This window comes from Gorilla gorilla, chromosome 15 (genome assembly GCF_029281585.2).
Source record: "Gorilla gorilla gorilla isolate KB3781 chromosome 15, NHGRI_mGorGor1-v2.1_pri, whole genome shotgun sequence".
Classification (NCBI taxonomy): domain Eukaryota; kingdom Metazoa; phylum Chordata; class Mammalia; order Primates; family Hominidae; genus Gorilla; species Gorilla gorilla.
In genome coordinates, this window is record NC_073239.2 from 120,005,620 (window position 1) to 120,021,401 (window position 15,782).

At 44.9% G+C, this 15,782-nt stretch overlaps 1 protein-coding gene and 1 pseudogene across 5 annotated transcripts in view; one reads left to right on the forward strand and one right to left on the reverse strand.

Annotated features, from left to right (window-relative positions):
* CDC42BPB (CDC42 binding protein kinase beta) overlaps positions 1–15,782 on the reverse strand; it is a 124,201-nt gene that overhangs the window by 103,110 nt on the left and 5,309 nt on the right. The gene's annotated exons all lie outside the window — the stretch shown is intronic.
* LOC101137690 (large ribosomal subunit protein eL13-like) lies at positions 6,631–7,257 on the forward strand (annotated as a pseudogene).

The following is a 15,782-nucleotide window of genomic DNA, read 5'->3' on the forward strand; positions in this document are numbered from 1 at the left end:
AAAAAAGAAAAGGGATGTAGAGGGGACTATGAAATGGATACTAATTCAGAATAGCCTGGATTTTTAAAGTTTCTTTCCTTAATATTAAACAAAGTTTTATTTATATTACAAACCAATTATTATTAAAATGCTATTGGAGAAAAACTATAAAATCTGATCAACTGAGGATCTAGCAGTATTCAAAAATACCACCTTCAATAGGGGCAACTAGCAATTAATTCTATACTTTTTTTTTTTTTTTGAGACGGAGTTTCGCTTTTGTTGCCCAGGCTGGAGTGCAAGTGGCACAACCTCAGCTCACCACAACTTCCGCCACCCAGGTTCCAGCAATTCTTCTGCCTTAGCCTCCCAAGTAGCAGGGATTACAGGCATGCGCCACCATGCCTGGCTAATTTTGTATTTTTAGTAGAGACGGGGTTTCTCCTTGTCGGTCAGGCTGGTCTCGAACTCCTCATCTCAGGTGATCCGCCTGCCTCGGCCTCCCAAAATGCTGGGATTACAGGTGTGAGCCTCCGCGCCCAGCTCAAGTGGTTTTATAAATGCATACTTTAAAATTTCACTCTCTAAAATATTTTTCAGGGGTCAGGTGTGCTGGTTTACACCTATAATTCCAGCACTTTGGGAGGCCTGCCAGGCAGGAGGATCACTTGAGCCCAGGAATTGGAGACCAGCCTGGGCAACATAGTAAGACTTCAACTCTACAAAATACTAAAAACAAGGCCAGGCAGCCGGGCGCGGTGGCTCATGCCGGTAATCCCAGCACTTTGGGAGGCCAAGGTCGGCGGATCACGAGGTCAGGAGATCGAGACCATCCTAGCTAACATGGTGAAACCCCATCTCTTCTAAAAATACAAAAAATTAGCTGGATGTGGTGGTGGGCGCCTGCAGTCCCAGCTGCTCAGGAGGCTGAGGCAGGAGAATGGCATGAACCCGGGAGGCGGAGCTTGCAGTGAGCGGAGATCACGCCACTGCATTCCAGCCTGGGTGACAGAGCAAGACTCTGTCTCAAAAAAAATAAGGCCGGGCACAGTGGCTCACACCTGTAATACACCAGCACTTTGGAAGGCCAAGGCAGGAGGATCGCTTTAGCTCAGGAGTTCGAAACCAACCTGGGCAACATGGCGAAACCTCATCTGTACAAAAATACAAAAATTAGCCAAGAGTGGTGGCGCGCACCTGTAGTCCCAGCTACTGGGGATGCTGAGGTGGAAGGATCACCTGAGCCCAGGAGGTCAAGGCTGCAGTGAGCCATGATCATGCCACTGTACTTCTGTCTCAAAAAATAAAAATAAAATAAAATATTCTTTTTTTTTTTTTTTTGAGTGGGAGTCTCACTCTGTCGCCCAGGCTGGACTGCAGTGGCGCGATCTCGGCTCACTGCAAGCTCCGCCTCCTGGGTTCACGCCATTCTCCTGTCTCAGCCTCCCGAGTAGCTGGGACTACAGGCACCCGCCACCACGCCCAGCTAATTTTTTTGTATTTTTAGTAGAGACGGGGTTTCACCATGTTAGCCAGGATGGTCTCGATCTCCTGACCTCGTGATCCACCTGCCTCGGCCTCCCAAAGTGCTGGGATTATAGGCGTGAGCCACCGCGCCCGGCCTAAAATATTCTTAAACACAAGACTGAAAGCTTCTTAATTTTTCCTAAAACTACAGTAATTCTGACGCCAAAATATTCCAAAGATAACATACAAAAGTTAAAACCACAGACTATCTACAGACTACTCCTCATTTGGAAATACAGATTTAAAAAAATAATAAAAAAAAAGAATACGATAGGCTCAACTGTGCAGTTAGAGAATAAAATGCCATAGCTAAGCATGTTTTATTCTGGGAATGCACATATGATTCTGTAGTATGTATATCAATACAGACAATAAAAAATAGCCAAACTAAAATCACAGTTCTGATACATGCAATAACCATATTTCAACATTAATTTCTCATTAAAAGTCGTGACTTTTTATTTTATTTATTTACTGAGATAATGTCTGGCTCTGTCGCCCAGGCTGCAGTACAGTGGCACAATCATGGTTCACTGCAGCCTCGACCTCCCAGGCTCAAGCAATTCTCCTGCCTCAGCCTCCTGAGTAGCTAGGACACAGGCCCACACCACCACGTCCAGCTAATTTTTGTGTTTTTTTTTGTAGAGACAGGGTTTCGCTATGCTGCCCAGGCTGGACTCAGGTATATCTGCCCACCTCTTATAGGCGTGAGCCACCACGTCTGGCCATCTCAGACTTTTAGACTAATCAAAATCAGCTTTTAATGTTTAAAACAATCTTTCAAATTAACATTCAATTTTAATGGAAAAAGACTAGAACATGCTTTAAAATAAAAAAGCAAGAAAGACAATTATAATAAACGTGGGGGAAGAAGACTTTCACTTTTCGTGGCATACCTACTTCTTGTACTGCTTGAATTTATTTTATCACGAGCACGCTTTTCTTTTTCTTTTTGACAGCGTCTCACTGTGTCACCCAGGCTGGAGTACAGTGGCACAATCATAGCTGACTGCAGCTTCGACCTCCCCAGGCTCAATCAATCCTCCCATCTCAGCCTCCCGAGCAGCCGGGATTACAGGTGTGCACCACCACGCCCAGCTAATTTTTGTATAATTTGTAGAATCGGGGTCTTGCTATGTCGCTCAGGCTTATTTTCATAATTAATAAAAATAGTACTTGCCAAATGTACCTTTTGTGATTGGTATTCTGATACTTTCAATACATGGTATGAGGGGCAATCCCAAATCACAGAAAACCACAGCTCAGCTGACCTACAACTGCCCTCCAAGGACAGGCCCAAAGCTAAGGGCTTTGTAAAGCCCAAAGCTAAGGGAGGTGGCTCAAGAGATATCTGGAGAGGAGTTTTTAAAGAATTTTAGGCCGGGCGTGGTGGCTCACACCCATAATCCCAGCACTTTGGGAGGCCGAGGCAGGTGGATCACCAGGTCAGGAGATCGAGACCATCCTGGCTAACACAGTGAAACGCATCTCTACTAAAAATGCAAAAAATTAGCCGGGCATGGTGGCGGGCGCCTGTAGTCTCAGCTACTTGGGAGGCTGAGGCAGGAGAATGGTGTGAACCCAGGAGATGGAGCTTGCAGTGAGCCGAGATCACGCCACTGCACTCCAGCCTGGGCAACAGAGTGAGACTCCGTCTCAAAAAAAAAAAAAAGAATTTTAAAACCTGGCTGGGTGCGGTGGCTCATGCCTGTAATCCCAGCACTTTGGGAGGCCAAGGTGGGTGGATCACAAGGTCGAGAGATCAAGACCATCCTGGTCAACATGGCGAAACCCCGTCTCTACTAAAAATACAAAAATTAGCTGGGCATGGTGGCACGTGCCTGTAGTCCCAGTTACTCGGGAGGCTGAGGCAGGAGAATAGCATGAACCCGGGAGGAGGCGGAGCTTGCAGTGAGCCGAGATCACACCACTGCACTCCAGCCTGGACAACAGAGCGAGCGAGACTCTGTCTCAAAAAAAAAAAACAAAAAACCAAAACAACTTCTGGTCACAGCACTCCTTAATAGCCCCAAAGCGGGCAACCCAGATGTCCATCAGGAGTGGACAAAGAGAGGGTTGTGAATACAGTGGACACTACACAATAACCACAAGGAACTAAGCTGCAGGTATACCCAATCACGTGGATGGATCTCAGTTACTCTTACTTACAATTACTTTTTATTTTTTGAGACACAGTATCACTCTGTTCCCAGGCTGGAGTGCAGCAGCATGAGCTCGGCTTATTGCAAACTCCACCTCCTGGGTTCAAGCAATCCTCCCACCTCAGCCTCCCGAGTAGCTGAGACTACAGGTGAGCACCACCATGCCCAGCTAATTTTTCTATTTTTTGTAGAGACCGGGGGGGGGGGGGGGGGGGGAGGGGGTCTCATTATGTTGCCCAGGCTGGTCTCGAACTCCTGGACTCAAGTGATTCGCCCACCTCAGCCTCCCAAAGTACTGGGATTACAGGCTACAATTACCTTTTATTATGGTAAAATATACGTAACATAAAATGTACAATTTTAACCGTTTTTTGAGATTGACCAAGAAAAAAACAGCAGCAACTCAAATTGCTAGGATGGAAATAAAAGAAGGGACACTACTGACATTAACAGAAGTAAAGAAGATTATTAAGAAAAACTATGAACAACTGTATGCCAACAAATTAGATAATCTAGGTGAAATGGACGAATTTATAAAAAGACACAAACTACCAAAATTGACTCTTGAAGAAAGAGAAAATGTTAATAGATCTACAACAGGCACAAAGATTGAACTAGTAATCAAAAAAGTACCAAGAAAGCTATCCAGGCCTGGACAGCTTCACAGGTGCATTTATCAAACATTTAAATAAGAGTTATTACCAATTCTTCACACTCTTCCAGAAAAAGGAGAACACTTCCTAAATCATTCTATAAGGCCAGTATTACCTTGATACCAAACCAAAAAAAAAAAAGACATACAAGGAAAGAAAACTAGAATCAATTTCCTTTATGAATAGATGCCAAAATCTTTAACAAAATACAATACTAGCAAACTAAATTCACAAACACAGAGAAAGAATTATATACCATGATCAAGTGGGATTCATCCCAGGAATGTGAGGTTGGTTCAACAAACAAAAACCAATTAATGCAATACACCATATCAATAGAAGAAAACGAGCCACACAACTATCTCAATGGATGCAGAAAAATCACGACAAAATCCAACACCCTTTCACGTCAAAAACTTAACAAACTAGAAATAGAAGGAAACTTCCTCAACCTGAAAAGGGGCATTTATGAAAACCCGCAGCTAATGCCACACTTAATGGTGAAGGCTACATGCTTTCTCCCTAAGATCAGAAGAAAGACAAGAATGCCCCTAGTGCTGTTTCTACCCTACACTGTACTGAAGGTTCTAGGCAGGGCAAGTAGACAACAAAAATAAATTAAAGGTATCCAAGTTGAAAAGGAAGAAGCAAAACTATCTGTACTCACAGAGATAATTTTATATATAAAATTTATATGATTTTTTTATGTAAAAATTCTAATGAATTCACTAAAAAAACTATTAAAACTAATTAAAAAGTTCAGCAATTTTGCAGGATAAAAGATCAATATATAAAAATCAATTTACCTCAGGAATAAATTTAAGAAAGTAAGTGCAACTCTTACCCCTGCACTGTGAATGTAATTAATGCCACTGAACTGAACACTTAAAAATAGATAAAGTGGCCAGGCGCAGTGGCTCACGCCTGTAATCCCAACACTTTGGGAGGCCAAGGTGGGTGGATCGCCTGAGGTCAAGCGTTCGAGACCAGCCTGGCCAACATGGTGAAAACCTGTCTGTACTAAAAATACAAACATTAGCCAGGCGTCGTGGCGGGTGCCTGCAATCCCAGCTACTCGGGAGGCTGAGGCAAGAGAATCGCTTTAACCCGGGAGGCAGAGGTTGCAGTGAGCCAAGATTGTGCCACTGCACTCTAGCCTGGGCGACAGAGCAAGACTCCGTCTCAAAAAAAAAAAAAAAAAAAAGTTAAAGCAGCAAACTTTATGTATTTTTATCCCAATTAAAAAGAAAACTAAACAACTCTCACTCTGAAAACTGAAACTTTTTTTAATTAAATTTAAATTTATTTATTTATTTGAGATGGAGTCTCACTCTGAAGCCCAGGCTGGGGTGCAGTGGCGTGATCTCGACTCACTGCAACCTCTGCCTCCTGGGTTCAGGCGATTCTTTCACCTCAGCCTCCCAAGTAGGCAGGATTACAGGTGGCTGCCAACACACCCAGCTAATTTTTGTAGAGACAGGGTTTCACCATGTTGGCCGGGCTGGTCTTGAACTCCTAACCTCAGGTGATCCGCCCACCTCGGCCTCCCAAAGTGTTGGGATTACAGACGTGAGCCACCATAGCCATCCTTTATTTGAATTTTAAAAGTTCTAAATAAGTGGAAAGGCATCTTATGATCGTGGGACAAGAGACGTTAATACTGTTAAGATGGCAATACTCCCCAAATTGACCTACAGATTCAATGAAATCCTTATAAGAATCCCAGCTGGCTTACTATTAGAAACTGACAAGCTGTTCCTAAAATGCATATGGAAACTCAAAGAACTTAGAAAGAATTGTCAAAACAATCTTGAAAAACAACAAAGTTGGAGGACTCATACTTCCTAATTTGAAAACTTACTACAAAGCAACAGTAACCAAGACAGTGTGGTACTGGCATAAGAAGAGACACATATATTAATGGAATACAACCCAGAGTCCAGAAAGAAACTCATACATTTATGGTCAACTGATTCTGACAAGGATTCCAAGACCATTCAACGGGGGAAAGAATATAGTCTGTTCGACAAACATTGTTGGAACAAACTGGTTATCTGCATGCAAAAGAATGAATGTAACCCCTCTACCTCGTATCATAGCAAAAATTAATTCAAAATTGATCAAAGAACTAAACGTAAATGCTAAAACTAAAAAACTCTTAGAAGAAAACACATGTATAAAAGAAAACACAGATATGAAACTTTGTGACCTTGCGCTGCCAATGGATTGTTAGATATGACAGCAAAAAAAAAACAACAACAAAAAATATTTAAATTTGTTTTCCTGCACAGAAGGGGCTCTAGACAGCCATGGCGCCCAGCCAGAATGGCATGGAAGCCCCACTTCCACAAGGACTGGCAGCTGGCTCGTGGCCACATGGTTCAACCAGCCGGCCCGGAAGATCCGCAGATGCAAGGCCGGGCAAGCCAAAGTGCCCCACATTGCCCTGCACACTGCGTCGGGACCCATCTGGCCCATCGTGTGGTGCCGCACAGTGCGAAATCACACCAAGGTGCGCACCGGCCGTGGCTGCAGCTTGGAGGAGCTCAGGGTGGCCGGCATTCACAAGAAGGTGGCCCAGACCATTGGCATCTCTGTGGATCCAAGGAGGCGGTACGAGTCCACTGAGTCCCTGCAGGCCAAGGTGCGGCGGCTGAAGGAGCACCACTCCAACCTCACCCTCTACCCCAGGAAGCCCTCGGCCACCAGGAAGGCAGACAGTTCTGCTGAAGAACTGAAACTGGCCACCCAGCTGACAGGACCGGTCATGCCCATCCCAAACGTCTGTAAGAAGGAGAAAGCCCAAGTCATCACCGAGGAGAAGAATTTCAAAGCCTTCGCTAGTCTCCACACGGTCCATGCCGACGCCCGGCTCTTTGGCATACCGGCAAAGAGACAAGGAAGCTGAAGAACAGGATGTTGAAGACAGAAAATAAAGCCCTCTTGGGACTTGTAATAAATAAGCAGTTTAAAAAAAAAAAGTTAAATTAGACTTCATCAAAATTAAGAACACCTGTGCTTCAAAGGACACCATCAAGATAGTGAAATGACAACCCACAAAATGGGAGAAAATATTTGCAAATCGTATGTCCAATATGGGGCTTGTATCTAGAATATACAGAGAACTCTTAAAATTCAACAAAAACACAACCCCATTTTTTTTTGAGACGGAGTCTCACTCTATCACCCAGGCTGGAGTTCAGTGGTGTGATCTCAGCTCACTGCAAGGCTCCGCCTCCCGGGTTCACGCCATTCTCCTGCCTCAGCCTCCCGAGTAGCTGGGACTACAGGCGCCCGCCACCATGCCTGGATAATTTTTTGTGTTTTTAGTAGAGATGGGGTTTCACAGTGTTAGCCAGGATGGTCTCCATCTCCTGACCTCGTGATCTGCCCGCCTCGGCCTCCCAAAGTGCTAGGATTACAGGCGTGAGCCACTATGCCCAGCCAAGACAACCCGATTTTTTAAATGAGTAAAGAACTTGAATAGACATTTATCGGAAGAAGATATACAAATGTCTAATTAACACATGAAAAGATGTTCAACAACATTCGCTATTAGGGAAAAGCAAATCAAAACCACAATGAGAAACGACTTCACACCCACTAGGACAGAAAATAACAAGTGCTGGCAAGGACGTGGAGAAACTGGAACCCTTGTGGGCTGCTGGTGGGAATGCAGACCACTGTAGAAAACAACCTGGCAGTTCCTCAGGATGCTCAACACAGAGCCTTCACATGACCAATTCCACTCTGAGGTATATACTCGAGGGACATGAAAACATATCCCACAAAAACTTGTACATTAATGTTCAGAGAATAGGTATTAAAAATAAACAAAAGGTACTTTGGGAGGCCCAGGTAGGTGGATCACCTGAGGTCACGGGTTTGAGACCAGCCTGGCCAACCAGGCGGCCAAAAGCCGCCTCTACTAAAAATACAAGAATTAGTCAGGTGTAATCCCAGCTATTTGGGAGGCTGAGGCAGGAGAATCGCTTGAACCCAAGAGATGGAGGTTGCAATGAGCCAAGATCACGCCACTGCACTCCAGCTTGAGAGACAGAGCAAGACTCCATCTGAAAACAAACAAAAACACCAAATAAATAAACAAAAGGTAAACAGATGTCCATCAACTGATGAATGGATAAACAAAATGAGGGCTGTCCACACAATGGAGTACTACTTGGCCATAAAAAGGGATAATGCACTATATATGCTACAACATGGGATGAACCTTGACAACATGATGTCAGTCATGAAAGACCCATATTATATGACGCCACTTACAGAAAATACCCAGAACAGGCAGATATATAATGAAAGTAGATTTGTGGTTGCTCAGGGCTGGGGTGGGGGTAGAGTTGGGGATAATAGCTAAAGGTTACAGGGTTCCTTTGGCGGTGATGGCGAAGATGGTTGCACGACTCGATGAATATACTAAAATACACCGACACTGAACTGTATGCTTTAAACAGGTAAATCATGCATGACTTGAATCTCGATAAAGCTGTTACAAAAAAAAAACAAAACAGGAAAAAAAATTATCTGGTAATTGTAAACGGCAGAGAAGCCTTTCTTCTTCACTAAAATAAACTATTAGCAGTATAATTCAACTTAAATTTCTCTATATTGCTGACAGCTGGTTTCTGTTTAAAACTCCTCCTAACATATTATGTCACAAGGATTATCAAAACTTCATAAACACAAATCTTGCTTTTTAAAAAAATAATTAAATATTTGTAGAAGGAAATATATCCAGGCTTATCATTTTGGTTACATAAAACCATGTCAATGTCTGATGTTTTGAGAAATATTTCTTGTTATGACACAGTATAATATCAATGCCATCCCTGACACTTCAATTAACTGGTAAAACTGGAAATAGAGCATTTCCAGTAACTTCTCAATTCGCTGCTAGTCAGACAGTATTTCCCACATATTTGAATCCAGTTTCATTTTAAAGGTACATCAGAAAGCTACTCTATTAATAAACAAAGACTTTTCAACAATTTGGTTTCAAATACTTCGGGTTAGAAAACAAACATCCATTTAAGACAGAGCTGCAAAATTATTGTTATTACTTTTTGGAGACAGAGTCTCACTCTGTCGCCCATGCTGGAGTGCAGTGGTGCAATCATAGCTCACTGCAGATTCAACCTCCTGGGTTCAACCAATCCTCCCAAGTAGCTGAACTACAGGTGCACACCAACACAGCCGGCACCTTTTTTTTTTTTTTTTTGAGACAGAGTCTCGCTCTGTCACCCAGGCTCGAGTGCACTGGTGCAATCTCGGCTCACTGCAACCTCCACCTCCCGGGTTCAGGCAATTCTCCTGCCTTAGCCTCCTGAGTAGCTGGGACTACAGGCGCCCGCCACCATCCCCAGCTTTTTGTATTTTTAGTAGAGATGGGGTTTCACCATGTTGGCCAGGATGGTCTCGATCTCCTGACCTCATGATCCGCCAGCCTCAGCCTCCCAAAGTGCTGGGATTACAGGCGTGAGCCACCACGCCTGGCCCTAATTTTTTAAATTTAATTTTGCAGAGACGGGGGTCTCACTATGTTGTTGAAGCTGGTCTTGAACTCCTGGGCTCAAGCAATCTTCCCACCTCGGCCTCCCAAAGTGCTGGGATTGCAGGCGTGAGCCACCGTGCCCGGCCTCCAAAATTAACCTTTAAGGATTGCTGCATAACCACTGATAAAATCAACATCTTTCTCAATAGTAAAGCATCAGTAGAAATGGCATTTCAAATTAAAGTATAAGATGGGTCAGGTGTGGTGGCTCACACCTGTAATCCCAGCACTTTGGGAGGCCAAGGCAAGAGGATCCCTTGAGCTCTGGAGTTCAAGACCAGCCTGGCCAACATAGGGAGACTCTGTCTCTAAAATAAATAAATAAATAAATAAATAAATACTGAAAAATAAATTCGGCTCACCAGTTTTTTAAACAAAGTGATAGATTGAATTATTTTAATTCAATGATTTCGCACTAACAAGGGTGAAGTACAACACAGCAAGGACCCTGAAGTGCTGTTTTGGGTGCTGTGGCAAGGGAGTTCTAGTCACCTTTGCACCTCACTACGTTATTTATGTTTTTAGAGAATGATGAGGGGCAAGAATATTTCTTATTCTGCTCTGGTTTATTTTCAATGGGTGATTTCCTACATACCAAAAGCTCTGGAGGTTAAACACAGCTCTATGACATTTCCAGAAAGATGAAGTTTCTATATGCAACTCCTGCGTCACAAAAGCCCAGCTGTGAACAACCCCACATCACATGGTCTCCACAGGGACCCCTACACCCTCCCAGCCCCGAGGAGCAGGCGCTGTCCAGCCACCCGAGGAGCAGGCGCTGTCCAGCCACCATATTTCCACTTTCAACACTTCCTTCAGGTACTCCCTGCTTCTTCACATTCTCATAACCCCCTTCTCCTCTCTCTCCTCCAATGCTTGTACAGCCACGAGAGAAAAAAGAAAAACCTGCTCTCCTGTCGTCCCATTTCCTCCTTCTACTCATGGGGGACTCTTTCAAGTAAGTAAGTGTAAGAATAGAAACAGCAACATATCCAAATCAAAACAAAGAGGAACTACACTCTGACTTCGTGCAGAGATGAGAGCTGGGGCGTCTCGCACACCTGGAAACCACAGCGGCGCATAATCACACTGCCATGAGCCTTAAGGACAACGTGAGCTCCAGGAGAACAGGAATTTTGTTTTCTTCACTGCTGCAGTGCCTAGCACATCTTAAGTCCTTAAAAAATATTTGCTAAGCGTACGACAAGGGATGACAGCAGACTAGAAATGTCAACACGATTTTGCAGAGTGGGAAAAAGCAAATGGACAAGTGGTATCTAACTCAGCAAAGCCAGAAAACCAGAACTTAACTGTGCAGCAGGGGCAACGAGGCTGGGGAATGAGAAGAGGCACTCAGATCTCCGAAGGCCTGAGGGTAATGGGCACAAAAGAGCACCTGCTTCAAGTCTGTGGGAGAAGCAGTCAGATCCTCCCCCACCAGCCCTCCTCTACCTCAGCCACCTTCCCAGAAACTGACAGCTATGCCCCCCAACCCCTAAACCCCAAGCAGGAGACTGGAAACTCCTCTCTAGGGAGACTTACAGCCCCAAAATAAAGAATTCTATCACTAACTTCTGGCAGTGGCCCTCAAATTGGCAGGGTCCATGCTCTATTTCCTCATGGTGAGACTCAACACTTAAAGTCGGCCCCATGCATACAGGGAGTTTCCAATCGTCCCATTCATAACCATGGAAAGACAGCCAGTAATCACCAGATTTTCGGAGAGAAGCCTCTAACAAAGAGAAGGACCAAAGTAGAAAACAGGTGAAAAAGAACGCACAGGAAACAGACAAGGTAGGAGGCAAAGGGAAAGAAACATCTACGTAACAAACGTGTGCAGGAATCAATAAAACATTAAACAAAGAAATGTGTCTAAAACGCATTGCCTTCATGAAACAGAAAGAGGATGTTATAAAAAGGAATACTGAGAACAACAACACTTTTTTTTGGAGACAGTCTCTCTCTGTCACCCAGGCTGGAGTGCAGTGGCGTGATCTCGGCTCACTGCAACCTCTGCCTCCTGGGTTCAAGCGATTCTCCTGCCTCAGCCACCAGAGTAGCTGGGATTACAGGCACCTGCCACCATGCCCGGCTAGTTTTTGTATTTTTAGTACAGACGGGGTTTTGCCATGTTGGCCAGGCTGGTCTCCAACTCCTGAGAGTTGATCCACCTGCCTCGGCCTCCCAAAGTGCTGGGATTACAGGCATGAGCCGCCGTGCCCAGCCTTACATTGAATTTTTGTTTCTGACACTGTATCTTTCGTTTTTAGGTGTTCTTGGCTGGGCGCGGCAGCTCATGCCTATAATCCCAAGCACTCTGGGAGGCCAAGGCGGGTGGATCACGAGGTAAGGAGTTCGAGACCAGCTTGGACAACATGGTAAAATCCCATCTCTACTGAAAATACAAAAATTAGCTGGGCTTGATGGCGGACGCCTGTAATCCCAGCTACTTGGGAGGCTGAGGCAGGAGAATCACTTGAACCTGGGAGGCAGAGGTTCCTGTGAGCTCATATCACGCCACTGCACCCCAGCCAGGGCAACAGAGTAAGACTCTGTCTCAGAAAAAAAAAAAAAAAAATTAGAACAAACATTAAAACTACAGTATTATCAACAAAAGTTCCCCAGAGCTGAAAGACCCAAGCATCCCAATCAAAAAGACCCACCAAAGAACATTAGAGATAAACAAGAGTTCCCTGAAAGCTTCCAGAGATTTTACAAAAGAAAAGTCCCACACAGAGACTTGGAAACCATCGTGGTCTCAGACTTCTCATTACCAACACTCTCAGTGTAGACAGCAATGCCTCCATGCTTTCAAACTTCTGAGGAACGATGACTTCCAACCTAGAATTCTGTACGCAGGCAAAGTGCCATTCAAATGTGAGAGAAGAAAGGGCATTTTCAGCCAGGCATGGTGACTCACGCCTGTAATCCTGACACTTCGGGAGGCCGAAGCGGGCAGATGCCCTGAGCTCAGGAGTTCGAGACCAGCCTGGGCAACATGGTGAAACCCTGTCTCTACTAAAATACAAAAAATTAGCTGGGTGTGGCGGTGTGCACCTGTAGTCCCAGCTACTCGGGAGGCTGAGGCAGGAGAACTGCTTGAACCGGGAGGCGGAGGTTGCAGTGAGCCAAGATTGCACCACTGCACTCCAGCCTGGGCAACAGAACAAGACTCTGTCTCCCAAAAAAAAAAAAAAAAAAAAAAAAAGCATTTTCAGACAGACCTGGTTCAAAAAATTTACCTCCGATGAATTCTTTCTCAGGAAGCTACTAGAAGATTCACTCCACCAAAAGATGAAAGACACAGAATCCAGAAAGGGGAATTCAACAGAGGAAAGAAACACAAAGAATCCCTGCAAGGAATGAAAAGCACTCCGAGGAGGACTGCTCAGTAGTAGGCCTGCAGGACACCCAGCCCAGGCTGAAACAGAAAAGTGGCAGGCCTGGAAGGGATGAACGTGATAAGATTATTTGAGGTGTTTAATGGAGGAGTTCTAGTTAAAAGCCTGGCACTAAATTCATGACTGTACATTGAAAACCAAGCTAAAGAAAATTCGGCCGGGAGCGGTGGCTCACTCCTGTAATCCTAGCACTTTAGGAGGCCAATGCGGGCGGACTGCTTGAGGTCAGGAGTTCAAGATCAGCCTGGCCAACATGGTGAAACTCCATCTGTACTAAAAACACAAAAATTAGCCAGGCATGGCTGGGCGCGGTAGCTCACGCCTGTAATCCCAGCACTCTGGGAGGATGAGGCAGGTGGATCACGAGGTCAGGAGATCGCGACCATCCTGGCTAACACGGTGAAACCCTGTCTCTACTAAAAATACAAAAAAAAAAAAAATTAGCCGGGCGTGGTGGCGGGCGTCTGTAGTCCCAGCTACTCGAGAGGCTCAGACAGAATGGTGTGAACCCAGGAGGCGGAGCCTGCAGTGAGCCGAGATCGCGCCACTGCACTCCAGCCTGGGCGACAGAGCAAGACCCTGTCTCAAAAAAAAAAAAAAAAAAAAAATTAGCCAGGTGTGATGGTGGGTGCCTGTAATCCCAGCTACTCGGGAGACCGAGGCAGGAGAATCACTTGAACCCGGGAGGCGGAGGCTGCAGTGAGCCAAGATCATGCCACTGCACTCCAGCCTGGGCAACAGAATGAGCCTCCATCTCCAAAAAAAAAAAAAAAATTTACTCCATGGGATTATTATAAGAAAAGAAAATAAAGAAAATTCACTCCAATAACACAAAAATATTTCCCTTAGTAAATTGTATCTTACATGGCTTAGCTGTGAAGACAGTTACCTAACAATAAGAATGCAGACACTGAATTACCAATTTAAACAAAATTATATAAACATATTTGGAACACAGAAAAAGAGCAAAGGGTGAATGCGTTTCAGGCAGTGGAGGGACAATGTAGAACAGTTCTAAGGCCTCTTCTACAGCAGAAGTCAGCAATGTCTAAAATGGTAAAATCAGAAATTAGCAGTACCAGCATGCTACACAGAAATATGAAATGTAAGGCAGGCATTGCTAAGCACCCACCAATATCCAAGGATCTTCTATAGTAACATCCCACCCCCGGCCTGCTTGGCTGAAGGAGGGTGGTATGGCCACCGTCTCAGATGGTGGCCTGAGGGTGGGAAAAGGCCGCAGCCCCGGAGGCCTCTTGGAGCAAGGCTGTCCAACTAGCACTGACTGCTGACACGTCGACTTCACGTGAGAGAAATCAACCTGATTTTATTTAAGTCACTGTCACTTTGTTCTCCATTACTGGCAGCTAAATGTGATCCTAACTAAAATGATAAGTAGAAACAGAGGAGTTAAAAGTGGTAGTCTGTGGGAAGTTGGAGCGCGGAGCAAGCGACTGGTAGAGGGACTGCTGTCTTGCATTACAACCCAGTAGTACCGCTTAGTTTCCAAAACTAAGTAAATGTATTACACTGATAAAAGTTAAATGATGTTAAAAGAAAATCACCCCATGGGGCATGGTGGGAAGTGCTGTTAACCTTGACTTTTTTTATTTATTTGAGACAAAATTTTGCTCTTGTTGCCCAGGCTGGAGAGCAATGGCACAACCTCGGCTCACTGCAACCTCCGCCTCCTGGGTTTAAGTGATTCTCCTGCCTCAGCCTCCTGAGTAGCTGGGATTACAGGCGTGCGCCACCAGCCCGGCTAATTTTTGTATTTTTAGTAGAGACGGGGTTTCACCATGTTGGCCAGGCTGGTCTTGAACTACTGACCTTGTGATCCACCCGTCTCGGCCTCCCAAAGTGCTGGGATTACAGGCATGAGCCAACGCACCCGGCCATAACCTTAACTTCTAAAACTAAGATTAGATGCGTCTTTTGGGGTCAATTTCAAATTCTAATACTGAATTGTGGATATCAGACTTTTTATTTTAAAGGCAACAGAATATGAAGGCATTGTAGTTTTGGAAAGGCAGCGTGATGAAGAGAGTTTGAGACTGATCTGGCAGAGGTATTTAAAACTTCAAGTGGGAAAGGCATTCATTTAGGCCTGAGGACCTGAGAGCTTTACCTAGGTCACTGACAATGAGAATAGAAAGAAAAGGCTAGAATAAAATAAAGATATTTCAAAGCAGGCACCTGCAAGGAGGCCTGAGGCTGACCGCAGTCCTGTGAAGGACAGAAATGCTGGTTAGAGGGCTGCTTGCCCAGAAACGGTTAGGGAAAATGCTCAGAACCTGGTTTACCCAACGTGAGTGGGGAGTGGGCTGGAGGGCAGGTTAACATGACCTCCCCAAATTCCTAATATAGCGGAGCGCAGTGGCTCACACTTATAATCCCAACATTTGGGAGGCCAAGGTAGGAGGATTACTTGAGCCTGAGTTCAATTCCACCCTGGGCAACACAGCAAGACCTCGTTTCCACAAAAAATAAA